Here is a 12,366-nt window from a genome sequence, read left to right as displayed (position 1 = left end):
ATTGATTGTGTAGGCTTTATTATTTTAACACACTAGTTGTGCTTCCCTGGGATACAAATTAGATATAATAAAATGTACAAATCTTACCTGCACTGCTTGATGAATTTTGGCAAATATTACCTCGGAAACCATAACCCAGATCTAGCTATAGAACATCTGTGTCATCCCAGATTTCCTTGTGGATCTATCTTCCTGGTCAGTACTTAGCCCGCTCCCCTTCATCCCACCCCCTTGAGGCAACTAGACCCCGATCTTTTTCCTGTCAGTTTCACTAGAACTAGACTTAAAGAGGATCACACAGCGGGTCGTCTTTTGTGCTTGGCTTCCTTTGCTTAGCATGGTGGATTTGAAATTCATCTATGACCTTGCCTGTATCAGTAGTTTATTCTCTTTCGTTAATAAGCTATATTCCGTTGCGTGGTTATAACACAGTTTGTTTATCCAGCTACCAGTCAACAGGCATCTGTGCTGTTTCCAATTTGGGGCTTTTGTTAATAAGGCTGCTAGGAAAATTTTTGTACAAATGTTTTTGTAGACATACTTTTTACATCCATTTAGTCAATGCCTTGGACTGGAATTGCTGGGTTATAGACTAAGTGTTTAATCTTAGTTAATCAATGCTTTTAATTCTCTTCTGGAGCAAGACATCTAGTGGAAGGCCTTTCCAGGGATATTTGGCAGCCCAGTACTGCCTGGCCACTGGGTCTGTCTCTGATTTGCTTGACCTTTGTCCCTCAGGAGTGCAAAATGGCTGCACTAGCACCGGCCATTATCACCATGCTTCACATCATCCTTTCAAGCAGGAAGGAGTAGGGGCAGGAGTAGGAGTAGGAATAGTTGCCTTCCTAATATAAGGCTTTTTTTTAATTCAAATGTAAAACTCTTTCCCATGTCCATACTTAGCTGCAAACGAGGCTGTGAAAGGAAGTTTCTGGCAAAGGGACAAAAGACCTGCACTCATTGTGAGTCATTCTCTTGGGAAGGTACATTGCTGAATGGAACCAAGTTCAAGTTCTGTTTACCAAGCTGTCAGACTGAGACTGGCTGTTGCATCCTCCTGAGCCTCGGAGAGGACCCTGTGAGGCCACTTTGTCAGGGGCCTGGACACTGGCCCGAAACTGGTGGCTTGTGTTCTATACGAGAGCAAGAGCCCCAGGAGGAGAACTAAAGACACCCAAGCTTCTAGAGCAGTGGTTCTGGGACCAGCAGCATCAGCATCACGTGGGAGCTTGTTAGAAATGCAGATTTTCAGTCCCCCGCCCCTAACCTGCAGGTTCTGAAATCCATTTTTTAAAAAACAATTTTACTTATTTATTTGGCCTTGCTGGGTCTTCACCGCTGCGTGGGTTTCCTCTAGTTGCGGAGAGCAGGGGCTGCTCTCCAGTTGTGGTGCACCGGCTTCTCACTGTGGCAGCGTCTCTCGTCACAGAACTCAGGCTTAATTGCTCCGAGACCCGTGGGGCCTTCCCGGATCAGGGATCGAACCTGTGTCTCCTGCATTGGGATTCTTTACCACTGAGCCACCAGGGAAGCCCCTCTGAAATGCATTCTTTATTTTAAAAGCCTTCCAGGTGGTTCTGGTGCCTGCCCACCTTTAGGAACAAGTGGTCTAAACCATGTGTGGATGCTGTAGGGGCTTTTGTTTCCCCTTCACTTCTCTTAGCTCCATTTTGTCCTGAACTTGAAGCCTTCTCTTGTTGCCTGATGCCCTGGGTGACCCTGTGTCCTGTCAAGGTAATCACTGCTTGTGTTCCCTTCACAACCACCCCCTGCCCCATTGCCTGTTCCATTCCTTCTGAGTTTCCTCTTGTTTTTTATACACTAGTATTAAGAGAAAAAAGCAAAAACCTTTTCAGATGCCTGATTTTCTTGGCAGGCCGGCAGCTATATAGCTGCATTTAGAACAGTGGTGAATAGCAAAAGGAAAAAGAAAGCATGTACAAAACACTTCTAGTGTGTAACTACCTGTGTAAACGAGGCTTTTAGGAGCTAGACACCAGTCGCTTTATGAGCAATCCAAGTTTTATAGGGCACGCTTTTATGTTGTTAATGTTGTTAAACTCATTCAGTGATTTGAGAACTCTAAAGGTCACTGAAAATAAAGCTGGTGTCGACTTTAATTGCTCTCCAAATAGCTTTCTTTCTCTCCCCCCAAAAGGGTGGGAGTAGGTGAGGAATTAACATTTCCCCTCCCTGTTTTTCTTTTCTGGCTTTGAAATTGACACGCATGCCCGCGGCTACATATCTGGGGCCCAGTTTACTCTTACTAGGTCTTTGCACAGAATTGCAAAAGGTCTCTTCTGGGAGGGCACAGTCCTTAAGAGTCTCCCTTGAGTGAATTAGGGTAAGTGAGTCTTTTCTCCAAGTGTGGATGTAGCTCTTCTCTGAGTCTCACTGCTGTGAGCAGATTTCTGCTGGATTTCAGGCCCCACTTGTACCCATACTGGATTCCTTTGTGCAGTGAACAACCTGTGCAACTGTACATGGTGGTTGGTGCATATGTATCCTGTGCCTAGCGCAGATGACAAGCATGTATCTTACAACAAGTTAGAATAACAGACATTTATTCTCACAGTTCTGTAGGGCAGATGTTCAAAATCAAGGTATTGGCATGCTCTCTCTGAAGGCCCTGGGGAAGAATCCTTTGTCTTTTCCTATTTCTGGTGGCTCTGGGTGGTCTGGGTCTTGAGGCTGCATCACTCTAATCTCTACATCCACGTTCATGTGACATTCTCTTTTTGTATCTTCTGTCTGTTAAAAGGTCATTGGTTGGGAATTCCCTGATGAGTCGGTGATGAGGACTCTGTGCTTCCACAGCAGGGGCCACAGGTTCAGTCCCTGGTCAGGGAACTGAGATCCTGAATGCTGCGTGACGTGGCCAAAAATAGTCTTTGGCTGTTGGATTCAGGGCTTATAGATAATTTAGGATGATCTCATCTTGAGATCCTTAACTGATTACAGAGCCTTTTCTTCCCAAATCAAGAAGGCCACCTTCACAGATTTGGGGTCGTGGACATATCTTTTTAGGGGGACCACCATGCAGTGCACTACAGATGTCTTAGAAATGCATCCTAAGGAATTCTCTGGTGGTTCAGTGGTTAGGACTCTTGCTGCTGAGGGCCTGGGTTCCATCCCAGGTCGGGGAACTAAAACATCTTACAAGCCGTGTGGCATGGTCAGAAAAAAAAAAAAAAGCATCCTAAGAGCATGACTTCTCGCATCGTGGTATGTTGAGTCCACCGTGGAATGCCCGTTGGGGAATCACTCCATCTGTGTATGTGGCCCAGGTGTGGGGAAAGTGCTATGATTTCTGTGTGGTGTTTCAGGAAAGTGTCGGGGAAGAGCACCCGAGTGGGCGCCTGGAGGAAGGTGGGGGCCTAGGAAGACATTGCAGGAAGTACACCCATGGCAGGGTAGGTAGGGGATGGCCAGCCAGGCAGCCACCACTGTGTAGTTCCCACGATCTCGGGAGCCTGTCAGCCTGGATTCAAATCCCAGCTCTGCCAGCCTGCTACCTGGGCGATCCTTGGGCAGGTTACCTAGTCCTTTTCGCAGCCTCAGTTTCCTCAGCTGTGAAATGGGTGCAAGGACACTGGAACCTGCTGTGTCGGATTGTTGTTGAGGCTGCAGTGAGGTGAGATGAAGCACTGAGAACAGCACCTGGCCTGTGGTGAACCCTGGGCAAACCTTGGTCATGGTGACGAAGAGGACGACAGAGCAGGAAGTGGTGGTGACCAAGGGCAGAGGGCACAGACCTGCACCACCTCAAACGCCTGAACTGCCAGCCTCCAGCCAGCTGAGCAAGTTTCCTTAGCGGTGAGATGGGGGCTGGCATGCGTGAGCAGAGGCCAGTGAGACCCTAGCCAGTAGTAGGAGGCGGGTTGGCATCTTTACCTGTGGCCTTGCCTCTGTGAAGGTATATCTCTGTCCACAGCTGTATCTCAGCACCCAGCCCAGACCAAGAATACAGGAGGTGCTGAGTGACACTTGCCCATCAGCGGGTGAATGGCTGGATGCGCAGTGGTGATATTTAAAATTCATGACAAGCAGCATGGATACCAGTCAGGCAGTGTCCAGCATGGTGCCAAGGGAGGGACCTGCAGGCTCCCTGCTGTGCTGGGCCATGGGGGTATCTCAGGTGGTTCTGAGCAGCCAGGTGAGGTTCTGGGGGTTGGGCAGCGTTTAGTTACCAACCAGTAAGGAAGTGCATAAATATTTTAGAAACAGCAGCCACTTGTTACCCTGCATGTTAAAGCAGGCTGGTTGGATGGACAGATGGAAAGAGAGACAATGAGACTTAGATCTGGGCAGGAATAGTGGTCTTTTAAAGGAGGAGATAGAGTGGAGAGATTTGGGAGGCGGAATGGGTAAGACTTGGGTGAGTCAGAGGTATGAGGTCATGGCTGTTCCTTTATCTCTAGAGAGGGCTGTATCAGTTAGCTGCTGCCACGAAACAAACAACCCCCAACCTCTAGAGATTGTTAGGGAGAAGGCAATGGCACCCCACTCCAGTACTCTTGCTTGGAAAATCCCATGGTTGGAGGAGCCTGGTAGGCTGCAGTCCATGGGGTCACTAAGAGTCGGACACGACTGAGCAACTTCACGTTCACTTTTAACTTTCATGCATTGGAGGAGGAAATGGCAACCCACTCCAGTGTTCTTGCCTGGAGAATCCCAGGGACGGCGGGACCTGGTGGGCTGCCGTCTATGGGGTTGCACAGAGTCGGACACGACTGAAGCGACTTAGCAGCAGCAGCAGCAGTGCTGTTTAACAAATTATCCCAAAGCTTAAGGGAAAAATTGTATTGTGCCCATGAGTTTTATGCACCAGGAATTTGACATAGTGAGTCTCTGCTCCAAGATGTCTAAGTTCTTAGCTGAGAAGACCTAAAGGCTAGGGGCTGAAGGCTCATTCACATACATGCTTAGCACCTGGGCTGGGATGACTGGAAAATACGACTGTCAACCAGAACACCTACTTGTGGTCTCTCTGTGCGCCTAGCTTAGGCCTTCGCATAGCATGGCCTCCCCAAAGCGGCCAGAATTCCGTTAAGGTGGCTTAGGGCATCTAGGGTAAATGTCCTGATGGACACAGCAGAGACTGAACTGGCTTTAAGAAGTCACATAGTGGCGCTTCTGTTTCACTGTCCTGGTTGAAGTAGTCACAAACTTTGCTTAATTCAAGGGGGCTAACACTGTGGAAGATTATGGGGGATTGGAGACATTACTGCAGCCATCTTTGAAAAACACGATATGCCACAGTAGGTCAAAACAAAACCATGATCCTAATGGTTGGAAGTTGGCCTGGGCACCTCGTTACTTCTCTCTTACTTCGCTGTGGTCATCTGTAGGTCAGCTAGGTGGTTCTGCTTCGACAGCTTGGCTGCCTGTGAACTGGAATGACGGCGGTGATGGCATTTGTCTCTTGTCCTCCAGAAGGCAGACCTGGACTTCTTTACATGTCAGCTGGGCAAAGAATAGGCTCAGAAACACACACTGTCACTTCCGCTACATCCTTTTGGCCAAGGGCAAGTCAAAAGGCCAACCCAAATTCAAGGGTTGGTTAATAGACTCCATCTCTTGATAGGAGGCCCTGGCAAGACCAGGAGGAGAAAAGTTTCTGGCTGCTTTTGCAGTCAACCACAGTAGTCTTTTTTTTTTTTTCCAGATCCCCTTATCATCAGCCCTCTCCCATTTTGCTGGGCCTCTCTTCTCAGTGGATTCAGAGTACAGTTTGACTCATGGAAGGCTGCGAGAGTCTTTGTGATGGGTTGCAAAGATACCTAGAAGTACTAACTCATTTGTGTCAGATTGTGTTTGCAAACAATGGAATCTTAATAGTGGCTTAAACTGTAAAGATTAAGACATCTAGAGGCAGGCAAGCCTTGAGGAGTTTTTAAAAACCTAGTCTTTTTCTCTCATCAGTTATTCTCTATAGGTAGGCTTATCAGCCTCAGGTTTATTGCCTCATGGCAGCAAAATGGCTGCCACAGCTCCAGTCTTCTCAACTATATTCAAAATGAGAAATGACTTTCTCCTTAGAGAAGCTCTATCTTTATATTCTGGAAGAAAACCTTTCTCAAATTCTGTCTTCCCCTAAAGACTCATTGAGCAGAACCCAATTCTATACACTTTGCTTACTTATTTGCAAAACTGTGACTACTCTGGCTGCAAGGAAGCCTTGGAAAGTGAATGTCTGATAAAGGGATAGCAGCTGTTTTGGCCACAACCTACAATAGGAAATATGTACACACACACACACATAATTGAAACCAGTGTCCATGGAAACCCTGTGTGATACCCTTTAATATTTTCTATTCTATCCCAAGCCATTTGATCCTATACTCTTTAACTTAAAAGCAGTCCCTGGTCACAACCTGCTAATTGGATTTCACAACCCTCAAAGGCGTGACCCGTAGTTTGAAAAAGACTGACTCAGAACAGCCTTTGTTTACATCTTGGAGTAGGCAAGTGTTACCCTGAGATTGGGCTTCCGTGAGCAAGACAAGGAGAGCTGGGGAAATGGTGTTTGGAAAAGCAACAGCTAGACTTTGCCATATCCTCTTCTCTGCCTATCACTTCCCATCAGCAAATGATAGGGTTCCACTGACTTTCTTTTTTATGACTTGCAAATAACCTGAGGGTTAGTAGCATTCCTATCGGGAAATTAAAATAAGCCTGTTTATGGAGCTTCACGGGGACTTTGAATTCTGTGTCCTGCTCAGCACCCTGGCTGCAGCACAACTCCTGATGACAACGCAAAACTCCGAAGGCATTCCAAGTGCCGGAGGAATTCACACGATTTTCTGGAAGGACACTTTGTCATTGTTGCGTCATGGCTGTTCTCTTGAGCTGGTTGTGGTTTTGCAGGCCTAGCTTCTCATGCTTTTTATAGCCCGATGCTGGAGAATGAGGTTCTTCGGAATCACAGGGCCTGGGTTCAGAGACTGGTCCCAGTCTCTGGGATTGGGGGCAAGTGTCCTGGCCCCTGTAAGCCTCAGTTTCCTGCACTGTGAAATGGGAAACATTCCTCCCGTCTCCCTGGAGACTGGGAGGAGTCGATATGGAGTTAGCACAGGGCCTGATACTGAGGAAGCACTGGGGTAAGGGGGTGCTCTTCCAAGATGTATCAGTCAGCTTCGACTGAGTGATGTGCAGTAACAAGTGAGCCCCAGATCTCAGTGGCTGACAGCAGCAAATGCTCCTCTCTCGCTCATATGTCCAAGCTTCGAGGGTTGGCTGTGGCCCTATCCATGTGTCCACATCATGCTGGGACTTGAGTGGAACCATACAATGGCTTTTCAAGCTTCTGCTCTGGAGGGGTGGAAGACGTCCTCTCGTGCGAATATTTTGGGTTTGCAGCTTTGCATGCTGATTGTGTGTCCCCTGCCCTAGTCCCCCGATCTTTTTTTTTCAAAAGCTTTTTGAGTATGTGTGTGACATTGGGCATCCAGTGTCATCCCTGGTTGAGAACCACTAAGCATCATCTTCCCCAAGGTCAAGGGCTGGAGGATCTCATTGCTCATTACAGGATCCTCAGTTCTCCCCAACACAGAACGGAAAATGAATAAATGCCCTTTTCACCAGGCTGCTCTTCAAACGAATGAGTGGGTTTGTTTTAACCCTCCCTGCAAATTCATTCATTCATCCCACAAATACGTAGTGAGCTCCTTCCATGTGCCGTGTCACGTGTGGATTCTGAGCATTCCACAAGGAACAAAACAGACAAAAATCCCTGTAGTTGGAGGGTTGACATTTTCGTAGGGGAGACCGACAGTAAACAGTCAGAGACTCACATGATTTGTGATGCTCAAGTATTTTCAAAGTAAAAATTTTTCATTGTGGACAATTGCAAATGTGCACAAAGCAGAGAGGACAGTAAAACTTGAACCACACCAACCAATGCTTTACCAATCTTCGGTTTTCCACCACTCTGACAGACCAGCCCTGTCCAAGGGGGTTTCCTGCCACCACGGGAATGTTCTAGATCTGTGCTGTTCCGCGTGGTAGCCACCAGCCACGTGTGGCAGTTGAGCCCACGAAATGTGGCAGGGGTGACCACGAACTCGGTGTTTTAATTTCCTTTACACTTTTAATGTGAATCTGTTTCATTGAAAACTTTCATATTCCTGGTTGTCCCCTCTTTTTCCCATCCTTTTATTGTGGTTAAAACACACATAACAAAACTGACCATCGCAGCCATACCTAAGTGTACAGATCAGCGACCTTAAGTGCGTGTGCATGGTGGTGCAACCATCACCCCCACCCTTCTCTCAAACTTGCTGTATCTTGCAGGACTGAAACGGGATACCCACTAAACAACAATTCCTCGTTTCTCTCCACCCCACCCCCCAACCCCTGGCAAACTGCATTCTCCTTCCTGTCTCTCCATCATGAGTGGAATAAGATGGTACCCTTGTCTTTTTGTCACTGGCTGACGTCACTCGGCACAGAGTCATCCATGCCATCCCTTCAGCCTTTCCTCCCTGAATGATAATTCTGTTGTAAACAGATACCGCGATTGGCTTAGCCATTCATCTGTTGACGGACACCTGGGTTGTTGTACCTCTTGGCTCTTGCGAATCATGAACAGGGCTGCGTAAATATGCCCTTCCAGACCCCACTTTCAATTCTTTTGTGTTATATATATCCAGAAGTGAGCTTGCTGGGTCATATGCTAATTCTATTTTTAATTTTTTGAGGAACCACCAAAGTGTTTTCCACAGCAGCTGCATCATTTTACGTTCCCACCAACAGGGCGCAAGGGTTCCAGTTTCTCCAAGTCCTCAGCCACACTTGTTAATTTTTGAATTTTTGCTGCTGCTGCTGCTAAGTCACGTTAGTCTTGTCCGACTCTGTGCAACCCCATAGACAGTAGCCCACCAGGCTCCTCCGTCCCTGGGATTCTCCAGGCAAGAATACTGGAGTGGGTTGCCATTTAACAGGAGTGAGGCAGCATCTGTAGTTTCGATAGCATTGCCCTAATGTTTGGTGGTGGCGATCATCTTTTCACGTGCTTATGGCTATTTGTATGTCATCTTGGGACAAATACCTACTCCAGTCCTTTGCCATAATTTCATTTCAGCAGCTTGAACTTAAATGGACGTAGCCGCGTGTGGCTAAGTGGGTACTGTTTTGACCCGCATAGGACAATATGCCTCTGAACTCACACAGCTGCGTTATTCTGAACTTAAGTCACAGTTGTTCTGTCATGTCACTTCTACGTATTTTAGGATGTATTTCTGAAAGGTAAAGACTCTAAATGAAAAAAAAAGAATATGATGCCATTGTTACATACCTAGAATCCATTCCTTCTTTCCTTCGCTGGGTCTTCATTGCTGCCAGGGGGCTACTCTAGTTGCAGTGTGTGGGCTTCTCATTGTGTAGCATGGGCTCTAGAGAAGGCTGTAGTACTGAGTTGCAGCTTGCAGTCTCTAGAGCCCAGGCTCAGTAGTCGCAGGGGTATGCTGGGTTTTCCTGGATCGGGGATCGAACCCACATCTCCTGCATTGGCCAGCGGGTTCTTTACCACTGAGCCATCAGGGAAGCCCTGAGCTATAAATGTTTAAACCCCCATATAACTGACGCCCCATCACAGTGAGGATCTGTCCTCTCCCCGGAAAGCCCCCCTCACCCATTGAGCAGCTGTCACCATCAAAATGAAAACGCAGGGATGACAGATTCTCACAGCCTGGTGCCTCCTGCTGGACATTCACCCGCAGGTCCCACTTGGAGAGCTCCGTTCAGGAAACACCCGCCTCCTGGCTCTCCTTCTGGTCCAAGGTTTACAGAACTTGGGCCACACCCGAAGTTCGGGGCAGGGAGGAGGTGGGTGGGGACCCACGTGGAGCTGGCGGCTCTCACGAAGCTGCTATGGGCTCTTGGGATCACTTCCGGGCCAGGGCAGTGCCCCTGCAGCCTAGATGGGCCAGGACTCCATGTTCCAGGGTCCTGTGACAGAGGCTTTCTAGACCTTTCCGGGGGTCTGGGACTCTCCATCAAAAGGAGCAGCAGCTCCCGTCCCTCCTCTCTCTCTTCCATCCACTCACCCTTATCGCGTCTTTGGATCTGAACTATCCCAGGCATTCACAAAATGCTAACAAAGGCTTGTCACCCAGCTTTGCCTTATCTTGACACTGTGGCCATGTTTGCTTCACATTTTGAAGAGAAACACCACGATGAGAGGGCTGTCTGTGGGACTGTGGTTAAGGGCGGGGACTCTGCAGTCAGCCTGCCTTGGCTCAGATCCCAGCCTGGCCGCTGACCACTGGAGGCATGTGGGGGTGGCGTATGCCATTCAGAGCCTCGCCGTCCTCATCTGCAGAATGGGGCTAAGCAGAGCACCCGCCTCGTAGGGAGTCCAAGATGGTGACACAGGTGGAACACGCAGAGCACTTAAAATCAGCAGCTATCATCCCCACCATCACGTCAGGTCAACCCTCGGTGTTCGTGGATTCCGTATTTGCGAATCCACCCACCCACTGACATCAATACCCCAAATCAGTATGGGGCTTTCCCAGTCACGTGCAGAGTCGTGAAGTGTTTGAGTCTCAGAGCACATCCCGCCAGCGGAGGTGGAACACGGTGACCCTCTGCCTTCTCAGTTCAGCTGTCAACAAGCATCCTCCTTAGGGCCCTGTTGTTTTGCACTTCTGTGCTTTTGGTGAGTGGTTTTGCTGTTAAACACGGCCCCTCCCGCACAGAGGTAAAAGGCCACCCAGTGCGCGTAAGCGCAGGAAGGCTGCAGTGAGCGCTGTGGAGAAAGCGCGTGCAGAGATGAGCAGTTACACCTGAGTTACAGCGCTGTTGGCCACAAGCCCAGTGTGAGCGATTCACCGATTTATATTCAACAAGGCGTCTTTAAACAGAAACACACAACCAAGGCGGTGTGTTGTTGGGTTGATGAGAATGGGGCCAGAGGCTGGCAGGAAGCCTACCCTGTGTTTCCTCAGGGCGGATGGCTCAGAAGTGCTGGTGGAGTATGTCCTACGGTGTTGCGTGGTGTTGCGTGCTATTGCGTGATGTGTGCATATGTACATACGCTGTGCAGGTAGACACAGGGCAGTGTTGTCTGCACTTACCACGCGTGTGATCATGTGCAACGTTTCCTCTGGTTGTACTCTTGGGTTTGACCTCTCCTCTCTCTGGCTACATCTTTCTCCTTTTCACTGATGGTCCCACTCACAGCTTCTCTCTCCCTCTCTCTCCACAGCTGGCCCCCGAAAGGACACTCCCCAAGTCCCCAGCTGGGGGCCCCGCGTAGACCTGGAGTGGACACCCCCTCCTTCCCTTCATGATTCGTTTGTAGCGCAGGTAACCAGCCAAGCGTCAGCTCATTCCCAGAGGGGCTGTGGTCCCCCACCTCCTCCATCCACCTGCCTGGAAGGGACAGTCCTCCTTGACTTAGCTGCAACCTTCAGCCCCACCCTTTCCAACCTGGGGCCCCGGGGTCATTTGGGCCAGCCCCCTGCCTCCTCGCCATCTACAGGCAAGGCAGGATCTCCCTCCCACATCCCCCTCTTCTCCACGTGCTCTGCAGATCTTGCCAGGTTGCTCCCTGGCCAGGCCTTGCCCACTGTGGGCTGGTTGGGAAGGGCAGGGGCTCGTCGCCCACGGAGCTGGTGACTTGGGAAGAAGGAAGCGTGGGTGGGGGTGGGGATGTGAAGCCAGAGAGGGTATGTTGTCACCAGCGCCCGGTGCAGCCAGAGTCTCGGAAGGGAAGGGCCTCTCTGGGGTCGGTGCCCAGGGCCAGCTCTGGAGGGGAGGGCGATTGGCGTGTGAGGCCCTGAAGATGGGCATTTCTGTTCTAGACTGGCCTTGTAACCTGGGGCCCGTGAAGTGTGTACGTGTGTGCATATGTGTGTGCACACGTGTAACATTTCTGGCCCACATGCGTGTTTCTGACCAGAGGGTCTTTTTGCTTTCATCAGACCCTCCAAAGCACAGTTCAGAGAAAACCCTGAACTAGCAATGCGTGATTCTTCCCGAGGCTATGTCACAGAGCCGTTGAGGTTACTGGGGGTTGGGGTGGCGATTGGGAAGTTTAGAGGATACTGTCGGAGTGACCCAGCTGAGGGCGCAAGTGAGATTTTGTGTGTTTTGAGGTGGAGGGAGGGGTAGATCCTCCTCAGTGAGTTCAGGACCACTCCTGCTCTCCCTACCAAAAAAAAAAAAAAAAGAAAGTAAGAAGTCCATGGCTCTGGGCTGGGGTTGTGTGTGATTTCTCGTTGGGAGGGAAGGATGTGTGGGCAGATGGAAGGATGGATCAGTTGGATGTGTTTGGAAGACAGGAGAGATGGACCATGAGGCGGAAGTTTGGCGAGATGGGTGCTTGGAAGCCTGGTGGGATGTTTGGAGCAATGGGAG

The 12,366-nt window shown here is 49.4% G+C and overlaps 1 protein-coding gene across 2 annotated transcripts in view; it reads left to right on the top strand.

Moving 5' to 3' along the window:
- The window catches only part of BICRA (BRD4 interacting chromatin remodeling complex associated protein), a 74,448-nt gene that overhangs the window by 39,276 nt on the left and 22,806 nt on the right, over positions 1 to 12,366 (top strand). For both annotated transcript variants that reach the window (XM_027515325.1, XM_027515324.1), the window contains exon 2: positions 11,213 to 11,313. The gene's annotated coding sequence lies outside the window, so the exon portion shown is untranslated. The remainder of the gene's footprint in view (positions 1 to 11,212; positions 11,314 to 12,366) is intronic.

Source organism: Bos indicus x Bos taurus, chromosome 18, assembly GCF_003369695.1.
Source record: "Bos indicus x Bos taurus breed Angus x Brahman F1 hybrid chromosome 18, Bos_hybrid_MaternalHap_v2.0, whole genome shotgun sequence".
Taxonomy (NCBI): domain Eukaryota; kingdom Metazoa; phylum Chordata; class Mammalia; order Artiodactyla; family Bovidae; genus Bos; species Bos indicus x Bos taurus.
This window is presented reverse-complemented; position numbering and strand designations above follow the sequence as displayed.